Genomic DNA, 22,371 nt, shown 5'->3' on the forward strand with positions numbered 1-22,371 from the left:
GCCTGAAGCAACTAAGCAGCAGCAGCAACAGTAAATATTAATAAATTCTAGTTTATTCTTACAATGAAATATGATGAAACCATTTTTTTAAATGGGATAGCATTACATGTCCAGCTAAGGAATGGTCTTCAAGATATATTAAACAAATAAACAAAAGAGGAAGGTACATGCTAGTAAAGTAATGCTCAAAATTCTCCAAGCCAGGCTTCAGCAATATGTGAACCATGAACTTCCTGATGTTCAAGCTGGTTTTAGAAAAGGCAGAGGAACCAGAGATCAAATTGCCAACACTGCTGGATCATCGAAAAAGCAAGAGAGTTTCAGAAAAACATCTATTTCTGCTTTATTGACTATGCCAAAGCTTTTGACTGTGTGGATCACAATAAACTGTGGAAAATTCTTCAAGAGATGGGAATACCAGACCACCTGACCTGCCTCTTGAGAAACCTGTATGCAGGTCAAGAAGCAACAGTTAGAACTGGACATGGAACAACAGACTGGTTCCAAATAGGAAAAGGAGTATGTCAAGGCTGTATATTGTCACCCTGTTTATTTAACTTCTATGCAGAGTACATCATGAGAAATGCTGGGCTGGAAGAAGCACAAGCTGGAATCAAGATTGCCGGGAGAAATATCAATAACCTCAGATATGCAGATGACACTACCCTTATGGTAGAAAGTGAAGAACTAAATAGCCTCTTGATGAAAGTGAAAGAGGAGAGTGAAAAAGTTGGCTTAAAGCTCAACATTCAGAAAACGAAGATCATGGCATCTGGTCCCATCACTTCTTGGGAAATAGATGGGAAACAGTGGAAACAGTGGCTGACTTTATTTTTCGGGGATCCAAAATCACTGCAGATGGTGACTGCAGCCATGAAATTAAAAAACGCTTGCTCCTTGGAAGGAAAGTTATGACCAACCTAGAGAGCATATTTAAAAGCAGAGACATTACTTTGCCAACAAAGGTCTGTCTAGTCAAGGCTATGGTTTTTCCAGTGGTCATGTATAGATGTGAGAGTTGGACTGTGAAGAAAGCTGAGCACCAAAGAATTGATGGTTTTGAACTGTGGTGTTGGAGAAGATTCTTGAGAGTCCCTTGGACTGCAAGGAGATCCAACCAGTGCATCCTAAAGGAGATCAGTCCTGGGTGTTCATTGGAAGGACTGATGTTGAAGCTGAAACTCCAATACTTTGACCACCTGATGCAGAGAGCTGACTCATTTGAAAAGACCCTGATGCTGGGAAAGATTGAGGGCAGGAGGAGAAGGGGAGGACAGAGGATGAGATGGTTGGATGGCATCACCGACTCGATGGACATGGGTTTGGGTGGACTCCAGGAGTTGGTGATGGACAGGGAGGCCTGGCGTGCTGCAGTTCATGGGGTCACAAAGAGTTGGACACGACTGAGCAACTGAACTGAACTGAACTGAAAGTACAGGACTTCCCTGGTGGTACAGTGATTAAGAATCTACCTTGCATTGCAAGGGACACTGGTTCAGACCCTGGTCTGGGAACATCCCACGTGCCATGGAGCAACTAAGCCTGTGTGCCGCAACTACGGAGTCCTCATATCACAACTGCTGAAGCCCATGCGCCTAGAGCCCATGCTCCACAACAAGAGAAGCCACCACAATGAGAAACCTGCACGCCAAATGAAGAGTAGCTCTCACCACAACTAGAGAAAGCATTTGTGCAGCAATGAAAACTCACCACAACCAAAAATAAAATAAGAATAAATAAACAAGTAAATCTTTTTTTAAAATAAGGAACAAACATTATATAGTAGCATACTATCATTTATGTACAAATTCATATATACACAAAAGCCCCTATGTTTGCAAAATGCATAAACCATCTCAGAAAGAACAGACCCAAAATGCAATCACCACTGGAGCAAGCAAAGCTAGATAAATGGAAGAGAGGGTGAGGAAACACTTTTTATTGTATGCCATTTTATATCAAGAATTGTGTGGCATGTACTTACATTATCTATCCAAAAAGTAAACTTTAAAAGATATCTCAATTATAGATTCTTCATGCTTAGCCATATAATAATATCTGTTACTGGGAGATATAGTGTCAGGACAAAGACTTTTTTTCTTCTCTGTATTTTTAAGATCCTGTATCAGTTTTCATTATTCATCTCACTAGATGGCAAGCATAAATGTCTGGAAGTTTAGAACAGCAGTCTGCATTGCTTGTGATGAATGGGACTTAAATAATTCAAATATAATTCACACTGAAGCTAATTAAAATTATTTTTGAGCCTCCTTAAATCTCTTTTGGAACACTGAATAAATTTAAGTAAACCCTTTTTTTAGCAAACTATACTTTTACAGCTTTTGTATTCAAATTAGACAAAAAAGACCTAAGAAGACAGACTTTTTGTAATTCCAGGATCTATAGTGTCTGGCATGAAGTATGAGCTTAACAAAATCTTGTTGAATAAATGGATGAATGAAAATATTAATTAGGTTACAAACTGTTATTCCAATTGGAACAGTCATAAAAAGAGTATAAGCCCTACATGGAATTCTTCCCAACATTAATGAATTTTCTCTACTGTGTTGTTGTTGTTGTTTTACAAAACTCTAAATATCAAGCCTAATTGTAATTCTTACCCATCTCCCTTCATTCATATTCAACCACTCTGCCCTCTTCCCAGGATGTGCAACTTTACTCAAGAATTTAAAACAGTAGTTGTTAATATTGGGCCCAAGACACTATTTGACAATTAACGACCTCAATGTTTAGCCTTACTGCCATCATGTGGAAAGCCTTCACTTTTTGCCTCTTCTGGGAAGGCAATTGGGATTAGGGAGCATCATCACCGAATAACAGGTATTATTTACTCACAACTTGATGCTGCATACTTTCCCCTATTCCTCTATCCTTCCTAAAAAGAAATGAACGCTAAGGACAACAATGCCTTTTCTACATAATCCCCAAATTTTCCCCAGAATCAGAAAGGAGCCCACCACTACATGATTCTATGTTGGATGGGGATACATGTCAGCATCCCTTTCTTGTGAATGAAGAAAGCTGACTGTCTCTGAGCAGCAGTGATGATCGCTGCAAGGGCTCAGAACAAGGATGCAGGGGTAAGAAGACATGTCTTTATTCAGAAACACCACTGGGCATCATGCCAGGAGGAGAGCCAGAATCTAGCTGCCACCCTTTATGTTCACTTTGAGTCTTAGCCATGTTTTCAATCTTGTTTTTTCCTGAGTTCTTCAGGATAAAATAGATAATCAAAAATAATTTAATTACATTGTTATTTGGGTTATCTTCAAAAGTAAAGAAAAAGAGAAAATTAAGATTTTAAGTTATAGTAAAAAGATCCTATATGTATCTAGTTAATTTCTTGATTTATTTAAGGACATAGAAAAATATGTAAGGGTTTCCTGATGGCTCAGACAGTAAAGAATCTGACTGCAATGCAGGAGACCTGGGTTCAACCTCCGGGTTGAAAGATCCCCTGGAGAAGGGCATGGCAACCCACTCCAGTATTCTTGCCTGGAGAATTCCATGGGAGAGCTCAGTCCATGGGATGACAAAGAGTTAGACATGACTGACTAATTGACACATTCACTTTCATAAATATGTAAATCTGAGGGACAATCTCCATTAAATCTTAAATGAGAAGATCAAGAATATTCCATTAAATAAGGGTTCCCCATTTAAAAACTTTGATTACTATATAAAATCTCATGACTTTTAGTTATATTTATGTCTGGAAAAACTGCCAATATAACTTCATTTACTTGAACTGCCATAGATATATATCATAAAACAGCATTAAACCAAAAGTGAATTGACTGTGTACCATATATCTGATGAACCTGCATAAAGCTAAATTAAAGAAATACATAAACAGTAAATATACACTAACTCCCTTCCTTACTGTGTTTAGATGATAAATTTTGTAGTTTACAATTCATAGAGTGTCAACAAAAATTTATGATTTAAAAGCTGCATGGGCTACTATGCCCACAATGTCCAGCAGTAAAAAATACCTTTCCTGAACTAACTACAATTCAGAAAGTACAGGAATAAAAAGTAGTGAACAACATGCATTATTCGAATTACAAAGGTAATTGGTAAAAGACGGTGTTGGTGTCATATTGGGAGGGTGTGCCTATATGCACACTTCATGGCAAATAGATAGGGAAATAGTGGAAACAGTGGCTGACTTAATTTTTCTGGGCTCCAAAATCACTGCAGATGGTGAATGCAGGCATGAAATTAAAAGACTCTTACTCCTTGGAAGGAAAGTTATGACCAACCTAGACAGCATATTAAAAAGCAGAGACATTACTTTGTCAACAAAGGTCCGTCTAGTCAAGGCTATGGTTTTTCCAGTGGTCATGTATGGATGCGAGAGTTGGACTATAAAGAAAGCTGAGCACTGAAGAATTGATGCTTTTGAACTGTGGTGTTTAATAAGACTCTTGAGAGTCCCTTGGACTGCAAGGAGATCCAACCAGTCCATCCTAAAGGAGATCAGTCCTGGCTGTTCATTGGTAGGACTAATGTTGAAGCTGAAACTCCAATACTTTGGCCACCTGATGCGGAGAGCTGACTCATTTGAAAAGACCCTGATGCTGGGAAAGATTGAGGGCAGGAGGAGAAGAGGAGGACAGAGGATGAGATGGTTGGATGGCATCATTGACTCAATGGACATGGGTTTGGGTGGACTCCGGGAGTTGGTGATGGACAGAGAGGACTGGTGTGCTGCAGTTCATGGGGTCGCAAAGAGTCAGACACAACTGAGCGACTGAACTGAACTGCCTATTTTCACATATGAAAACTGTTTAAAAAAACCATCTCATGCATCATTAAATTGCATTAGCCAATTGGATGGATAAAGTATTTCGGGACTTGTGTTTTAATTATCTCTTCTAGTATGCATAAGCACTTGAAGTGGAATAAAGTAAGCATGGAAATATAAATAGAAAAAGGTGATTTATTTATAAATAGTGCTGGCATAACTGGTTATGCACCTGGGGGAAAAAAGGTGGACTTCTACCTCACACAACTCTAAAAAAATTCCAAATGAATTCAATATTTGCATATAAAAATAATGGATTAATTTAAAATATAAAAAATAATGTTTGAAAATATGTTTATGAACTGGGAGTAGAAGAAACCTTTCTAAGCTGGGCAGGAAATCTAAAAACCACAAAAGAAAATACCTGATGACAGAAATTAAACAATTTACTTTAGTAAAAGATACTATTAAAAAAAAAATTAGATGCAGCATAAAAGACTGTAACCCAGATGGCCAATAAAAGGTTATTATTCATAAAATCCATAAGGCTCCTACATGTTGATAAGAAGAAAAAGCAATGGATTGAGAAATGGATAAAGGCTATGTATGACTCGGCAAGTGGCAAAAGAACAATGGTCTCAGAAGAGATGCTCATTCTCACCACTTGTCCAAAAATGCAAATTAAATAAAAGTGAGATCAGTGATCAAATTGCACAAGCAGAAAAGCAAAACAGCCAGCAAGCACAGCAAGTCTCAGAGGAACCAACTTTCAGACTCTCCTGTGCGAACAGAAATAGTCACAATTCAACCCAATAATGCTAGGATTTGACCTAGTAATCCTACTGCTGGCTATTTATACTTAAAACTAGTAAATAAAAGCTGTGGTATGTGCATAAGAATAAGCTAAATGCAGTTATGTTTGAAGAAGCAAAACAACTCATTTCTTTCCATAGGAAGTAGATCTAAGACACATCAAATCCTTTTCTAAAATTAAGCAGGATGTGAATAAATTATGATTAAAATATTTAAAAGATATGCTCATCTATGTGTGTGTACATACTGTTAAAAATGTGACAGAATCTTGCCTAAGTAAGAATAAGACTTCGATCTGTATTTTTAAAAAGTGAGACCACACAAACATCTAACGGTGAGCTGAAAGCAGTTTTTCAATCAGTTTTCAAAACTAAGTTAATGCTACTCACTTGCATCGAAATTCAAATTTCTTAATATAAACCTTCTCTCCCCTTTTAAACATTTCTGATTATTTGTTGGTTGGTTTAAAATCCTAAATCAGACTTCCAGTGGGGTGGTCTTTCACAAAAGAGCCAGATTTCTAATACAAATTATAAGGCATGTTTGTTTGCTATAACCCTACATGGTAAGTAAATTACCCCCTGCAGTAAATTAAGCATTTGATAATTTAACAGTTTCAGGTCTTTAGGGAAGCAATTAGAGTAGTGGAGAGGGATTTGACACATTTATGAAGAATGTAATTCTGTTTTCCAACTAGTTCAATTTTGTGAAGTAGCCTCCTCAGCTGGCAGAATTGGATTCAACATGTTCATGTCCAGAGATCAAAGATCAAAATACTACTACAGCCTTTTATTTCATATACTACAAAAATAATGTTCATGACAGGAAATTTAGAAACTAGAGAAAAACAGAAAACAAGACAATAAAAATCACCCATAATGCTTCTATCCAGAGATAACACTGCAAACCTTCTGGTGCTTGTCTCTCCAGCGTCTGTTCTAAGCATGCAGGCAACAATGACAGGAAAAGGCAGTCATGGTCCATCCAAAATCACAGTGAAAACACACCCAACCAGCCAAAATGAGATACATTTAACAATGAAAACATTTTTTTAATTTTTACTATCTACAGCTGCTCTTACATAAACTTACATTTTACTCAATTTTGTAGCTGATCTCTCCTTATTTCAAACAAAGTCTGTGCAGCATCAGTTTATCAGTGAGCAAATTACCCTCTCATCTTTCTAGTGTCCAGAAAGATATTCCAGACAATAAAAGCCAGCATTAGACATGACTTTGTCTCTAATCACTAACCACAGACATCACACTCCCATGAACCCTACCCTCACCTCAGCCGCCATCAAAAGCCCACCACAGTGTCATTCTCCCCCCACCAAGCCAGTGATAAGAGTATCATTATCCCTCAGTGCCTCAAACTTCAGTTCACAGCCATCTCTGTCAAGACACCAATTAATGCCATTTTCATCAACTCTTCTCTACCAGAAAACTGGTTACTATCATAGAGTGACGGCCAAAAGACAGAGGTCTTCTAAGAAGTACATACTTTCAATTATTTTAGAAAAGGTACTTTTAACTAGTACAGTTTTTTTTATCACTAGTATTTCCATTACTATTAATTCAAAGCTCAATAAACCTGTCCCTAGATAAGGTTTTACTTTGTTTTATTTGCAAAAAAATGGCAGGGGGGCAGGGAGGCAGGGAGGGGGAATGGGATCAAACTGCTTTAACAAGCAGTATTTGTAACCTGTTTTATTCTTTTTTTTTTTTTGGCAGGGGGGTACAAAACTGGAATCACCCTGGTTTTGTATTTACTGTTTTATAACCTGTTATATGGACTTCCCAGGTGGTGCTAGTGGTAAAGAACCTGCCTGCCAATGCAGGAGACGTTAAGAGACTCTGGTTCGATCCCTGGGTCGGGAAGATCCCCTACTGGAGGAAATGGCAACCCACTCCAGTGTTCTTGCCTGGAGAATCCTATGGACAGAAGACCCTGGTGGGCTACAGTCCAAAAGGTCTGTATGATCAACCTATTATACTGGTTAATCAAAAAATAGAACTAATTGGAAAAGATAAGAAAGACAGTTTATGAAAAAGATTTCTTTCACACATCAAGACTGACCATTACCAAAAACTTTGAAGGAACTTGAATTTATCTTTATCAAAGCTCATTTTGCATACTTTTCCTTCATTTTTGAGTCCTAAAATAACAAGACGACACATGCTTCCATAACACAGAGCAAAGACAATTAGGAGAAACTACTTTCTACTAAAGTTTATAGTTTTAAAAGAGGATTAGCCAAAGAAGACAATTCTTAACCCCAAATAATAAATATCATAAAGTGGAATTTCAAGCACCTTAGAAATGGGAGAGACTTCTGGGTAGAGCTTTCATAATGCTCCCAATCCATTATCTGCAAGGATCCATCCTCAATGTTAATACATAAATAAAGTCTGCCAACCAGGACCCTTACTCAACTGGGTGAAATTCTAAGTGAACATTAACCTCTCTGATCACAATATAATGCCAATCAACATTCAGACATTCTAAAAAGCATATCTTCCTTCTAAAAGATGCATAGGCACCCAAATTATGCAAAAGTCCATCAGGTTGACATCATAAAGCCACAACCGAATACAAGTTACAAAACAAAATGAACGTTAAAGAACATTTACTAAATTTTCATTATTTAGCACAATTTAGTAGACCACTGAAGTTTCAAATGGTGATTTATTGGTTATAGTCTATATGAGGAAGGTGAGTATCTGAATCAAAAATTAAACTGTGGTTCATAAGAGTGTTTTATATTAACTAAAATTTTCCATGATGTATCTAATTTCAGAATTACAGTAAAAATCCTTAGAGAGAGGCTGGTTGGGAGAAGAAATGTTCAAGCTTATACAGTGTTCCATTTGCTTTTTTCCACCTATTGCACCTGAAGCTTAAAACCCAAGCTAGGTAAAGTATTTGAATACCCAAGGGGTTATTGCAGAGATTCTGAAGGCACTAAGCTATGATTTCCTCAAGTGGAAAGTGTCATTTGATGGCAGTAACTAAATGCTGCAAGCAGAAAAGTGGAAGGTTTGAACAAGCAATTCACTCAGTCAATCTCCTAGACAGACTTTTAGCCTTCTTAAAGTAAGATTATTTGTCAAACCAACAGGAAGTCACTAGCCATGCCTTTAAACTGTTCAATCTTTTGGTAGTAGTGGTCCAGATGTCCTTTAAGCTATTTAGACTTTTTTAACAGAAAATGTTCAGATATTTAAATATTTAAGATTTTTCCATTTAGTTGCAAAATACAATATACTCGAGGAGTTCATTATACATATGCTTCACCACATACATCACCTGACATAATAGGGTAAGAGGAACAGTAACTCTTGTAGCCATCATGTAAAGTCAGAATATAGATAAGACAGCACTCGTAATCTCTCCCAATCTGTTCTGGTTAAGCTGCAGTACAACACTATCCTCATTCTCATTCTGCAGTTATCTGATCTTAATTCTGAGAGGCTGACAGAGAAAGACAAGACTTATAACAAAAGATAAGTATATACACAAGCACAACAATGTTTAATATCTGTACATTCTGAATGCTAGAGTTATACTTACCAAGGCAGTCTCTGCTGATGCTCAGACACTCTAATACCAGGTCTGCCTATACAATAATGACAGGCCTGTTTCCAGTTATTGCTCTTAGGTTTTTTGTTTTTTTTTCCTTATCCTAATAACTGAGCCCTCAGTAAAAAATGGATGTCTTTTTTTTTTTTTTTTTTTTGGCCATGCTGCACAGCATGCAGTATCTTAGTTCCCTTCAGTTCAGTTCAGTCGCTCAGTCATCTCCTACTCTTTGTGACCTCATGGACTACAGCACACCAGGCTGCCCAGTCCATCACTAACTCCTGAAGCTTACTCAAACTCCTGTCCATCGAGTTGGTGATGCCATCCAACTAGCTCATCTTCTGTCATCCCCGTCTCCTTCTGCCTTCAATCTTTCCCAGCATCAAGGTCTTTTCCAATGAGTCAGTTCATCACATCAAGTGGCCAGAGTACTGGAGTTTCAGCTTTAGCATCAGTCCTTCCATTGAATATTCAGGACTGATTTCCTTTAGGATGGACTGGTTGGATCTCCTTGCTGTCCAAGGGACTCTCAAGAGTCTTCTCCAACACCACAGTTCAAAAGCATCAATTCTTCGGTGATCAGCTTTCTTTATAGTCCAACTCACACATCCATATATGACTACTGGAGAAACAATAGCCTTGACTAGACAGACTTCTGTTGGCAAAGTAATGTCTCTGCTTTTTAATATGCTGTCTATGTTGGTCATAGCCTTTCTTCCAAGGAGCAAGCATCTTTTAATTTCATGGCTGCAGTTACCATCTGCAGTGATTTTGGAGCCCAGAAAAATAAAGTTGGTCACTGTTTCCATTATTTCCCCATCTAATTCCCATGAAGTGATGGGACTGGATGCCATGACGTTAGTTTTCTGAATGTTGAGCTTTAAGACAACTTTTTCACTCACTTATTTCACTTTCATCAAGAGGCTCTTTAGTTCTTCACTTTCTTCACTTTCTGCCATAAGGATGGTGTCATATCTGAGGTTATTGATATCCCAGCAATCTTGATTTCAGCTTGTGCTTCATCCAGCCTGGCATTTCTCATGATGTACTCTGCATATAAGTTAAATAAGCAGGGTGACAATATACAGCCTTGACACACTCCTTTTCCTATTTGGAACCAGTCTGTTGTTCCATGTCCAGTTCTAACTGTTGCTTCCTGATATGCATATAGGTTTCTCAAGAGGCAGGTCAGGTGGTCTGGTATTCCCATCTCTGTCAGAATCTTCCACAGTTTGTTGTGATCCACACAGTCAAAGGCTTTGGCATAGTCGATAAAGCAGAAGTAGATGTTTTTCTGGAACTCTCTTGCTTTTTCAATGATCCAGCAGATGTTGGCAATTTGATCTCTAGTTCCTCTGCCTTTTCCACATTCAGCTTGAACATCTGGAAGTTCACAGTTCACATACTGTTGAAGCCTGGCTTGGAGAATTTTGAGCATTACTTTGCTAGCATGTGAGATGAATGCAATTGTGTGGTAGTTTGAGCATTCTTTGGCATTGCCTTTCTTTGGGAATGGAATGAAAACTGACCTTTTCCAGTCCTATGGCCACTGCTGAGTTCACTCTACTTGTAATGCCCCTTTATCTCCTGAGTTCCTTCACAGTACCACTTTCCTGTATCTGTGCAGCACAGCCCCACTGCTGATACGCAGAACAGCATTGGCCTTCGAGGCAGGCCCTGATTATAAAGGAGCTAAAATTTGGGTGAAAGAATATTTTAATAATTCTGCTCCAGGGCTAGAATTCAGATAGCCCTGATGGAAAGATAAGCAAGCTTCTCCATGAAGATTATTCCTGTTGCAGGAAATATTCATTCAATTTAATCTTTGTTGTTGTTGTTGTTGTTGTTGTAATGACATGATTAAAGTGGAAAGCAGAAAGGATAACTTTCTGTGGTGACTAGGTAGGATGAATTCAAAATTCCTACTTATCACTTAGATTTAGGCACATAAAAATTAATTGGAAGCAATATATCAAATTCTGAATTCATTCAATTTTTTTGTTGCAATTTTCAAAGGATATGCCACAATTCAGTTACTATGCCATGCATGTTGTGTGCCCAGTTGCTTCAGTCATGTTTGACTCTTTGCAACACTATGGACTGTAGCCCACCAGATTCCTCTGTCCATGGGATTCTCCAGGCAAGAATACTGGAGTGGGTTGCCATGCCCTCCTCCAGGGGATCTACCCAATTCAGGATTAGAATCCAGGTCTCCCGCACTGCAGGTGGATTCTTTACCATCTAAGCCACTGTGTGTACTAAGTCACTTCAGTTGTGTCTGATTCTTTGCGACCCTGTGGGCGGTAGCCCTCCAGGCTTCTCTGTCCATGGGATTCTCCAGGTAAGACCACTAGAGTGGGTTGCCATGGCCTCTTCCAGGGTATCTTCCTGACCCAGGGATCGAACCCTCATCTCTTATGTCTCCTGTATCAGCATGTGGATTCTTTACCACTAGAGCTACCTGGAAAGCACTTATTTCAGCACCTTTGCTTATTAAGAGCCATTCTGGTTAGCAGAAAAGAATACACGCTTGTCAAATAAAAACAGTGCACTTAGAACTAGCCTCTGCTGCTGCTGCTGCTAAGTCGCTTCAGTCGTGTCCGACTCTATGTGACCCCATAGACAACAGCCCACCAGGCTCCCCCGTCCCTGGGATTCTCCAGGCAAGAACACTGGAGTGGGTTGCCATTTCCTTCTCCAATGCATGAAAGTGAAAAGTGAAAGTGAAGTCACTCAGTTGTGTCCGACTCTTTGAGACCCCATAGACTGCAGCCCATCAGGCTTCTCCGTCCATGGGATTCTCCAGGCAAGAGTACTGGAGTGGGGTGCCATTGCCTTCTCCAAGAACTAGCCTCTATGGGGATACAAAAGAAAAAGAGGGCCTTCCCTCTTTCCTTAATGATTCCATAGGAAAGACGGAGAATAACATGTAACCAGATATTGCTGACTCCCAGATCTAAATCGGTTCAGCCCAATGGTCTGATCAATCAGTGTATTTCACCTTCCCCATCACCAGTGATAGTTTTGAAGTCACGCACTGGAGTCCCTCTGGAACTTTGACTATGGGGACTTTACCTGGTGTTGCCAAGCTGAAGGGCTCATTCATGTGTGCCTTCAGGAAATTTTTGTTGGCTATCTACCCTGTCAGACACCCTTCTAGATGGCAGGTACAAGCCATACAGATGAAAACAAAAGCAAAGGAAGGAAGGAGATGGTTGGAGCTACTGGACTGAACCATGCCTAAAGTCAGATTGAGTGCTGGACTTTTCAGTTACATGAGTCAGTAAGTCTCTTTTTAGTTAAAGACAGTTTGAGTTGGTGTTTCTGTCTCTTGCAACCAAGAATCCTAAGTAACACCCAACTCTTCCCTGTAGGGTCTAGAAGTGGTAACTGGAGTAAAAGCCTCACCTTCTTCTACTGGTGACGTGCCTGCTCCCAGTTTTGGTGCTAGCCCTAAGCCAGCTGGAGCACCTTTTTTTGACCATTCTTCACCATTCCTAGTATTTCTATGCCCACTTTTAAGTGACTCTCCAACTCTACTATAGCCCACCAGGCTCCTCTGTCCATGGGATTCTCCAGACAAGAATACTGGAGTGGGTAGCCATTCCCTTCTCCAAGGGATCATTCCCGACCCAGGGATCCAACCCAGGCCTCCCACATTGCAGGCAGATTCTTTACCACCTGAGCCACCAGGGAAACCCCCTATTTAGACTGATCCCAAACGCATGGAGGTAACCTACTCTCTAACTCCAACTTAGACTGGTCCTTTTCCTTTGGGGAGAAAAGAAAGCCTACACAGTATTCACAACTTTACATAAACACAGGCAAACACACCACAGGAATCAGAGACATGAAGCTGGAGATACACCCCAGGGCATCGCTCTGCATTCTCCTTCAGTGCAGGAATGCCATCTTACTGTCCCTGGCCAAGAATTATCCAGTCTCTGGTCAAATACTTGAAGGCAGGATGCCCAACTACCTCAAGCACCATGTGCTCCACTGAAAGACAGTTTCTATATCTGAGAAGTGTCATTCATCATTGCCATTCAGTTACACAGTCATGTCTGACTCTGCAACTCCATGGACTGCAGCATACCAGGCTTCCCAGTCCTTCACCATCTCCCGGAGCTTGCTCAAACTCATGTCCATCGAGTCGGTGATGCCATCCAATCATCTCATCCTCTGTCATCCCCTTCTCTTCTTGCCTTCAATCTTTCTCAGCATCAGGGTCTTTTCTAAGGAGTCAGTTCTTTGCATGAGGTGGCCAAAGTATTGGAACCTCAGCTTCAGCATGAGTCCTTCCAATGAATATTCAGGGTTGATTTACTTTAGGATTGACTGGTTTGATCTCCTTGTAGTGTCATTACTAAACCAAAATAAAAATAAAAGTTTCTCTCCCTGAAAGTTCCATTACTTTATGCATTTCCACAAAGTAGAGCAACAAAAAGAATAAGCTTCCTTCCTTGTCTACTTGCCAGCACTTCAACTATTTGAAGACATTCATTAAATTAAATTTAAATCATTAAAAATTAAATGCATGACTGCTAGAACTTTTGGCACCCTGATTCCCCTTGTCTAGGTACACTCTAGTTTGCCAAAATATGTTATCCCTCCCTATCACCCCACCTCTGAATAGCCCCTGTGGTCATCTGAAAGGCCCAGAAAACTGTTTGCCAGTCACTTCCAAAGGGTTGAACATTGCATTTATGACAACAAATCCTAAGCTTTCATTAGTTCTTTTGCTATTAGCAAATACACTGCATGCTTGATTGACAATTTTGGTGCAGTTCCTAACACACCCAGAAGGTTTGCGGTATTGAAGCTCCTGTTATCAAAAACCTTCAGATTTGTTTCACAAGAACCTACAGTATTGAAGATCTTTCTTTCCCTACTTAGGTAAGAGGTGGTGGTGGTTTAGTTGTCAAGTCATGTCCAACTCTTGTGACCCCATGGACTATGGCCCACCAGGCTCCTCTGTCCATGGGATTCTCCAGGCAAGAATACTGGAGTGGGTTGCCATTTCCTTCTCCTAGGTAAGAGGTAGTTTGGTCTTTGTCTCTTTTTTTTAACCCATACTTGCAAGCAGATCCTGGCAGGTTTGTTCCTCACTGTATGAACAGTACCTGAAATGTGTCTAGCACATGGCAGGAATTCAAAAAAGGCTAATGAACTAAACAAACTTAAATTCAGGAAACTCTATCCATTGCTGTTTACTTAATTTTTGAATCAGCCTTGAGATTCAGTTAGTTGAGGTCGTTTGCAGTCTAAACTCAACAATAGTTATACTTCTCAATTCATGTCCCCTCTAAATTTAATAAGTCTGCTTTGTTCAGTGTCATCTTTACCTAAGACACTGATGAAAACATTAAGTAGGCTGGAGCCAAGGTTGGAGCCCTTGGCTGTGGTCAAGGTGACACTGAGTCATTATCCATACCCTAGGGCTGAAGCATCTAATCTTGGTTATATTTCATCATCTCACTCTTGGAAGGCTTCTAAAAATGCTTTGTTGAAATCGAAACACAGGGGACTTCACTGACCATCAAGCAGTTAAGACTCTGTGTGTCCACTGCAGGGGGCAAGCGTTCCATCCCTGGTTGGGGAACCAAGATTTCACATGCCACAGGGCACAGCCAGAAAGTAAGTAAATAAATAAATAATTTAAAAATCAAAACACATTATTTAATGGGTTGAATGTTATGAAACTGCCATTTTTTCCAGGTCAAAAATCTTCCGATATCAACAATTATATATGGTTCAACCTAACTGAAACCACCCCCAACAGCTAGCCAATGTTTTGTTTATTTGGTTATCACAACTTTCTTTAGGAACTTATACTGGTTCTACTCTGTTCAGAATCTACCACCTTCCACCCCAGAAATCAAGATGTTTGCCCAAGTCTTCTCCAGCCAACAGCTCACCTGTGCAGGTTTCTTCTTCACTAAGGATGCCATTTGCTTGAACCTAGAGGCCAAGATGGGCTTCCTTGGTGGCTCAGTGGTTAAGGATCCACCTGCCAATGCAGGAGATGAGGCTTTGATCTCTGGGTCAGGAAAATGCCCTCGAGAAGGAAATGGCAACCCACTATAGTATTCTTGCCTGGAAAATCCTATGGCCAGAGGAGCCTGGTGGGCCAAGGGTCCAAGGGGTTACAGAAGACTCAGACATGATTGAATGACTGAACACATACACGCAGAGACACGTCCAATTCCATGTAGTGGAAAGGTGGTCTCATACCAAAATATACATATATCTTTGGCTCTCCTTGCACTCAACTATGTTTTATCATTTATTGCCTGAAGACTATTCTTCTTACGGAGAGAGACCCTTACACACATATCAGAGTTCCTCAAAATAAATCCCGATTTTTTCCTGGAGCTAGGTAAATAGCATTTTACGGTATTTTGTAATTGTGAATACTAGGACATTTTCATAAGTAAGCAGCAATGGGACAATTTATACTATAGTGAAATGCCCCACCCCAAAAGTTTCAAATGACCATACTATATATTACTAAGGCAAAAAGAAGGAATTCCTCAAGATAGAATTATATGTGACCTTAGAACAATAATGAACTTTGAAGAGTCAGTGAAAAATATTGAGATAGGTTCAAAAGTTGTTGAATATATGAATCTGAAATGAACACACCAACATAAGGAATAACTTGAAAGTTATACTATACATTATGGGTAGAAATTATATAGACATTTACCTGGAACAGATTAAGAGAAAAATTAAATACAGAAAACTATCTTTGTATGTTTATCATTTTCAAAAGTAATAGAAGCTGATAACTAAAGCTATATGTCATAATACTCTAATGTGATCCTGGTTCCTAAAACTATAAACGTGCTTCTAATTGGCATGTCATAGGATTCATTTTCCTAGTTTTGTTTTTGGTTCATTTCTTCTTTTCCAATTAGTAATCGTGGTCAGAGACCGACACAGAGGGAAAAAATGATAGTAATGCATCATATAGTTACTATTTTTAAATACCTGGAAGCAGTTTTAAAAAGCAAGCCAGATCTAAGCTTTAATCAGATAAAATATTTAATAAGCATTAATATCTACTATTAAATTAGAGAAAAGAACAGGAGAAACCTATGGTTCTGAAGTTATCTGAAAGTAGAAATGAGATTATCCTTGAAGGAGGCAGTGGGCAAATGAACCCTGGCAACAAGGATTTCAAATGAGCTATTTTAAATAAGTTATTCTCTCTAATGGGCAGCCCAGTTTGAACTGCAAAAGCTTCCAGCACGTAATTTCAGAGGTTGCTTTTGCTCCCAGCAAAGTAATGCAGCGCCCTCGGTCCTTGCTGAAGCAGGCTTCTAAGTGGCGCTTGTGTGGGCTACTAACCTGTCAATTATTCATCAGGTTTTCTAGTTTGCAGTTTCTCCAAAACTCTTTGCTTCTAGTCTGCTTTGAGCCACACCCCTGCTCATTAGCAGTAACAATGTATATTCAGAAAGAAAAGAATGACCCTCAAGCTATCTAGGTATAATCTGTAGAACTAGGAAAATAGGCAGTAAGATGGACAATTAAATCTACACTTTTCGACTGGGTTTAGGGATCAAGTGTGGATTTGAGTTTTTGTCTAAGCAAAATTGTGGAGCATCTTGCTCACCTTAAATTGATGAACCTTTATGTTTTAAATGTCTAAGTCCACTACTGCTGTCTTCAGACAGTCAGGAAGCACATGCTTGGTCTATTGCCTTAAGTTACTTCTCAAAGGTAACTCACTGAGAAGGATCTGCAGCTACAGCAAAGGTGACAAGTTGACCTTTGCTGGCTGCAAAGACCTTTGTCATAATAATCAGCTGCTTTCCGGACTCTGAGAGAATGATTCTCTTGGCTTTCGTTTATTGTTTCTAATATCATCTCTGGGTCATTATAAATATTATTCCTCAAGTCTGCAAAGAGCCAGGGTTTGAGTGATGATGCCCTTGAAATGGCCCAGAACTTAATTTCAGCTGGAAAGTCAGGTAAGTGTTTTCTCCTGTACCATATCTCTTGGAGGAAATGTTCACCATGTTATTCAATAAATTAACCAATAAAATTGACTTTCAGGTAAAGACATGTTAATCTTTGTGTATTATTCCTAGCTATTTAAATTTGTAATGGAATCTGCCTCAAAAGAAACCACAAGGACTTCCCTGGTGGTCCAGTGGCTAGGACTCCCCACTCCCAGAGAAAGGGTTAGGGGGCCCAGGTTCAATCCCTGGGATTGACCCTGGTCAGGTCAAGATCCCAATGCAGCCAAATAAATAAATAAATACGTTTTTTAAAAAAAAAGAAACCACACAGTTCACACTGCAACTATTCCTCTAAATCTTCCCCAAAGGACATGGAGCTATTTACGAGGTGTCTGTACAATGGAGGGAAAGAAAAATAACTACCTAAATTTTTCACAGATTACTAGACACTGGCTTTGAACTGACACTCATTTCTAGAAGCCAAAATTATCATTGTGAATAAGTGGGGCTCACAATGGTCACATGATAAATGGAATTTTACATCAACTCTAAATTACAGGAGACCCAGTTGGGCTCTGGACCTACTTTTCAGTTATTCCCCAGTTTCTGAATGTATAATTGGAATAGACACACTTGGCAACTGGAAGAATCTCTATGGGGTGAAAGTTACCAGGATGTCCTCTTCCTGCCAAGACAGTAAAACCTGGGGAAATTTTAGAGATGACTGCCACCATCAAAATCTTGAAAGAGGCAAGAATACTGATACCTGTCATATGCTCCTTTAACTCACCAATTTGGCCTCTGCAGAAATCAGATGGGTTTTGGAAAACTGACTGTGGATTATTATAGTCTTAATCAAATGATGACTAGAGCTGCAGCGGTTGACCCAGATGTACTATCCTAACTAGAGCAAATAAACATGTCCTCCAGCACACAGCATATAACTAATGCCTTTTTCTCATAGTAATTTGCAAGGGCCACCAGAAGTAGTTTGTTTCTGCCTCACAGTGAAAACACTATGCCCTCACAATCTTGCTTCAGGAGTATATGGTATATCAATTTTCTTATTCTCTGCTCTAACATAACTTGTAGAGAGCTTGATTGTCCTGAAGTGAAGTCAAGTGAAAGTCACTCAGTCATGTCCAACTCTTTGTGACGCCATGGACTATACAGTCCACGGGACTCTCCAGGCCAGAATACTGGAGTGGGTAGCCTTTCCCTTCTCCAGGGGATCTTCCCAACCCAGGGATCAAACCCGAGTCTCCCGCATTGCAGCTGGATTCTTTACCAGCTGAGCCACAACTGCTAATTTCACTGCTACACTGACAAGACTATGCTGATGAGAACTAATGAGCAGGAAGGAACAGTACTTCACATTTTCATAAGACATATGGAAGATGACCTCCACAAAATTTCAGCCCCACTCTACCCCATCCCAACCTCAGTGAAGTTTCTAGGGGTTTAATGTCTGAAGCAAGTCAAGGTATTTCCTCTAAGATTAAAGATAAGTTTCTGATAAGTTACTGTTTATATATATATCAGATCAGTCGCTCAGTCGTGTCCGACTCTGCGACCCCATGAATCGCAGCACGCTAGGCCCCCCTGTCCATCACCAACTCCCAGAGTTCACTCAGACTCACGTCCATCGATGATGCCATCCAGCCATCTCATCCTCTGTCGTCCCCTTCTCCTCCTGCCCCCAATCCCTCCCAGCATCAGAGTCTTTTCCAATGAGTCAACTCTTCGCATGAGGTGGCCAAAGTACTGGAGTTTCAGCTTTAGCAGCATTCCTTCCAAAGAAATCCCAGGGCTGATCTTCAGAATGGACTGGTTGGATCTCCTTGCAGTCCAAGGGACTCTCAAGAGTCTTCTCCAACACCACAGTTCAAAAGCATCAATTCTTCCGCGCTCAGCCTTCTTCACAGTCCAACTCTCACATCCATATATGACCACAGGAAAAACCATAGCCTTGACTAGACGAACCTTTGTTGGCAAAGTAATGTCTCTGCTTTTGAATATGCTATCTAGGTTGGTCATAACTTTCCTTCCAAGGAGTAAGCGTCTTTTAATTTCATGGCTGCAATCACCATCTGTAGTGATTTTGGAGCCCAGAAAAATAAAGTCTGACACTGTTTCCACTGTTTCCCCATCTATTTCCCATGAAGTGGTGGGACCGGATGCCATGATCTTCGTTTTCTGAATGTTGAGCTATAAGCCAACTTTTTCACTCTCCACTTTCACTTTCATCAAGAGGCTTTTGAGTTCCTCTTCACTTTCTGCCATAAGGGTGGTGTCATCTGCATATCTAAGGTTATTGAGATTTCTCCCGGCAATCTGGATTCCAACTTGTGTTTCTCCCAGCCCAGCGTTTCTCATGATGTACTCTGCATAGAAGTTAAATAAACAGGGTGACAATATATAGCCTTGACGGACTCCTTTTCCTATTTGGAACCAGTCTGTTGTTCCATGTCCAGTTCTAACTGTTGCTTCCTGACCTGCATATAGGTTTCTCAAGAGGAAGGTTAGGTGGTCTTGTATTCCCATCTCTTTCAGAATTTTCCACAGTTTATTGTGATCCATACAGTCAAAGGCTTTGGCATAGTCAGTAAAGCAGAAATAGATGTTTTTCTGGAACTCTCTTGCTTTTTCCATGATCTAGCGGATGTTGGCAAATTGATCTCTGGTTCCTCTGCCTTTTCTAAAACCAGCTTGAACATCAGGAAGTTCACGGTTCACATATTGCTGAAGCCTGGCTTGGAGAATTTTGAGCATTACTTTACTAGCGTGTGAGATGAGTGCAATTGTGTGGTAGTTTGAGCATTCTTTGGCATTGCCTTTCTTTGGGATTGGAATGAAAACTGACCTTTTCCAGTCCTGTGGCCACTGCTGAGTTTTCCAAATATATATATATATTTGGAAAGTAGAATATATATATATATATATATATATATATATATATATATATATACTCAACCATTACTAAGCTATAAAAAAAAAAAGGATGAAATTCTGCCATTTGCATCAATGTATGTGGACCTAGAGAATATTATGCTTGGTGAAATAAGTCCGACAGAGGATGGCAAATACTGTATTATATCACTTACATGAAGAATCTAAAAAATAATACAAATGAATGTATATAGCAAAACAGAAATAGACTCACAGATACAGAAAATAAACTAGTGGTTACCAAAAAGGGAGAATGAAGAGAAGAGGGACAAATTAGGGGTACAGAATTAAGAGATACAAACTACTATGTATAAAATAAAGAATAGGATATATCATATAGCTCAGGGAATTATAGCCATTATCTTATAACAACTTTCAATAGAGTATAAACTGTAAAAATACTGAATCACTATGTTGTACCCCTGAAACTAATACTGTAAATCAACTACACGTCAACTGAAAAGAGGTAAGTTCCTGCACTTCACTTCCCCTACCACCAAGTGAAAGGCATGATGCTCAGGAGGCCTTTTGGTAGCAAAATACACCACACTTCAGTGTGCCATTTTAACACTTCCAGACAGTCACCCACAAGTCTCCCGATGTCAAGTGGGACCAGAGCAAGAGAAGGCTTTGCAGTAAGTTCAGGTTGAAGTACAAGCCTCTTTACCACTCCATCTTTATTATCCAGCAGATTCAATGACACCCAGAAATCTGTGTGGCAAATATGGACATTTTTTAGAGCTTCTGGTTAAGTACAAATTGGAGACTACCAATACAGACTGCTAGGATTACGGAAACGAATTATGTTCTCTTCTGTAAATAACTATTTTCCTTCTAAGAAACACATCTGGTTTTGCCACTAGACCTAGATAGAGATTGAACTCCTAACTATGGAATAACAGGTGACCATGAGGCCTGATGAAATGAGTATCTTACAGCCATCAGCTAGGTATGTTCAGTGTAGAGAAGGAAACAGCAACCCACTCCAGTATTCTTGCCTAGAAGATCCAGTGGACAGAGGGGCCTGATGGGCTGCTGTCCATAGGGTCGCACAGAGTTGGACACAACTGAAGCGACTTAGCATGCATGCATGCATTGGAGCAGGAAATGGCAACCCACTACAGTGTTCTTGCCTGGAGAATCCCAGGGATAGAGAAGCATGGTGGGCTGCCATCTATGGGGTTGCACAGAGTCAGACACATCTGAAGCGACTCAGCAGCAGCAGCAGGTATGTTCAATAGCAGTCTATCATAAAATGGGAATGAAAGACTAAAATCAAGCAGGTTTGGAAGGAAGGAGAAAGATGTGTTGAGAAAGGTAGTCTCAAACACACAGCCTTCTGACCCCTCCACAGCCATGTAAGATAGACCTTGGGTCTAGAATGCATTCTTACCAAGATGGAAAGAGCCCACACAGCCTGTGCTGGGATCGCTGCCCTGTGTGGGAATATCCCTTCCTATTTCAGACTCAGTGTGTTACCCCTATGTTCTGTTTAAGCATGTGGATCAGTGGCCCTCAGGCATGGCCCCAGCTTTCAGTATCTCAGACTTCCTGGAAACTGGGAGGAGAGAGGTCCCTCTGCTGCAGCATGAGAGGGGTGTGCATAGGCCAACTGCCCTGTGTGCAACTAACTGCCAGGGCACACACTAGCCATGAGGGACCTGTGCACACTGCTGGGGTGGATCTTGCTTTGTCTCTTCTCCATGTAAAAAAAAAAAAATTATTCCATCTAGTGCTTGACCATGTTGTACTTTCCTCAGTGACTCTGATACCAGGATGCAGTGGGCACAAGTGTTGGACTTCTCTTTCTGGTGGATGGCATCATGATGACCTTTGCTACCATCCACACAGTTGGAGTCCTCCTCTGATGCTGGTTAATAGTGCAGTGTTCTCCACAAGTTGCATGAGTGTCATTCAGGTTTTTTCAACACAAGTCTAGCTATCAGTTCAGTTCAGTTCAGCTGCTCAGTCATGTCTGACTCTTTGCGACCCCATGAACCCCAGCACGCCAGGCCTCCCTGTCCATCACCAACTCCCAGAGTCCACCCAAACCCATGTCCATGAGATGGGTCACAGATTTATCCTTACTGCAATAAATATATATTGTGGATATGGATTTGCCTTCCCTGGTGAAAAAGTAGTTAAACATCACCATCCGTAGACTCATAGAACACTTTATCCATCATCATGATATTCTCTGTAGCACTGCGTCTGATCAATGAAATCGTTTCACAGAGAAGTAAGTGTGGCAATAGGTTCAGACCCATGAAATGAACTAGCTAGTTT

The 22,371-nt window shown here is 40.1% G+C and overlaps 1 long non-coding RNA gene across 2 annotated transcripts in view; it reads right to left on the reverse strand.

The window, feature by feature from the left end:
- LOC123334223 overlaps positions 1-22,371 on the reverse strand; it is an 86,890-nt gene that overhangs the window by 37,256 nt on the left and 27,263 nt on the right. Inside the window, exon 4 of one of the 2 annotated variants that reach the window (XR_006552053.2) lies at positions 20,593-20,796. The exons of the other annotated variant lie outside the window; for it this stretch is intronic. This is a non-coding gene — a long non-coding RNA (uncharacterized LOC123334223). Of the gene's footprint in view, positions 1-20,592; positions 20,797-22,371 lie in introns of those variants that run through there. 2 annotated transcript variants of the gene reach the window in all.

This window comes from Bubalus bubalis, chromosome 1 (genome assembly GCF_019923935.1).
Source record: "Bubalus bubalis isolate 160015118507 breed Murrah chromosome 1, NDDB_SH_1, whole genome shotgun sequence".
Taxonomy (NCBI): domain Eukaryota; kingdom Metazoa; phylum Chordata; class Mammalia; order Artiodactyla; family Bovidae; genus Bubalus; species Bubalus bubalis.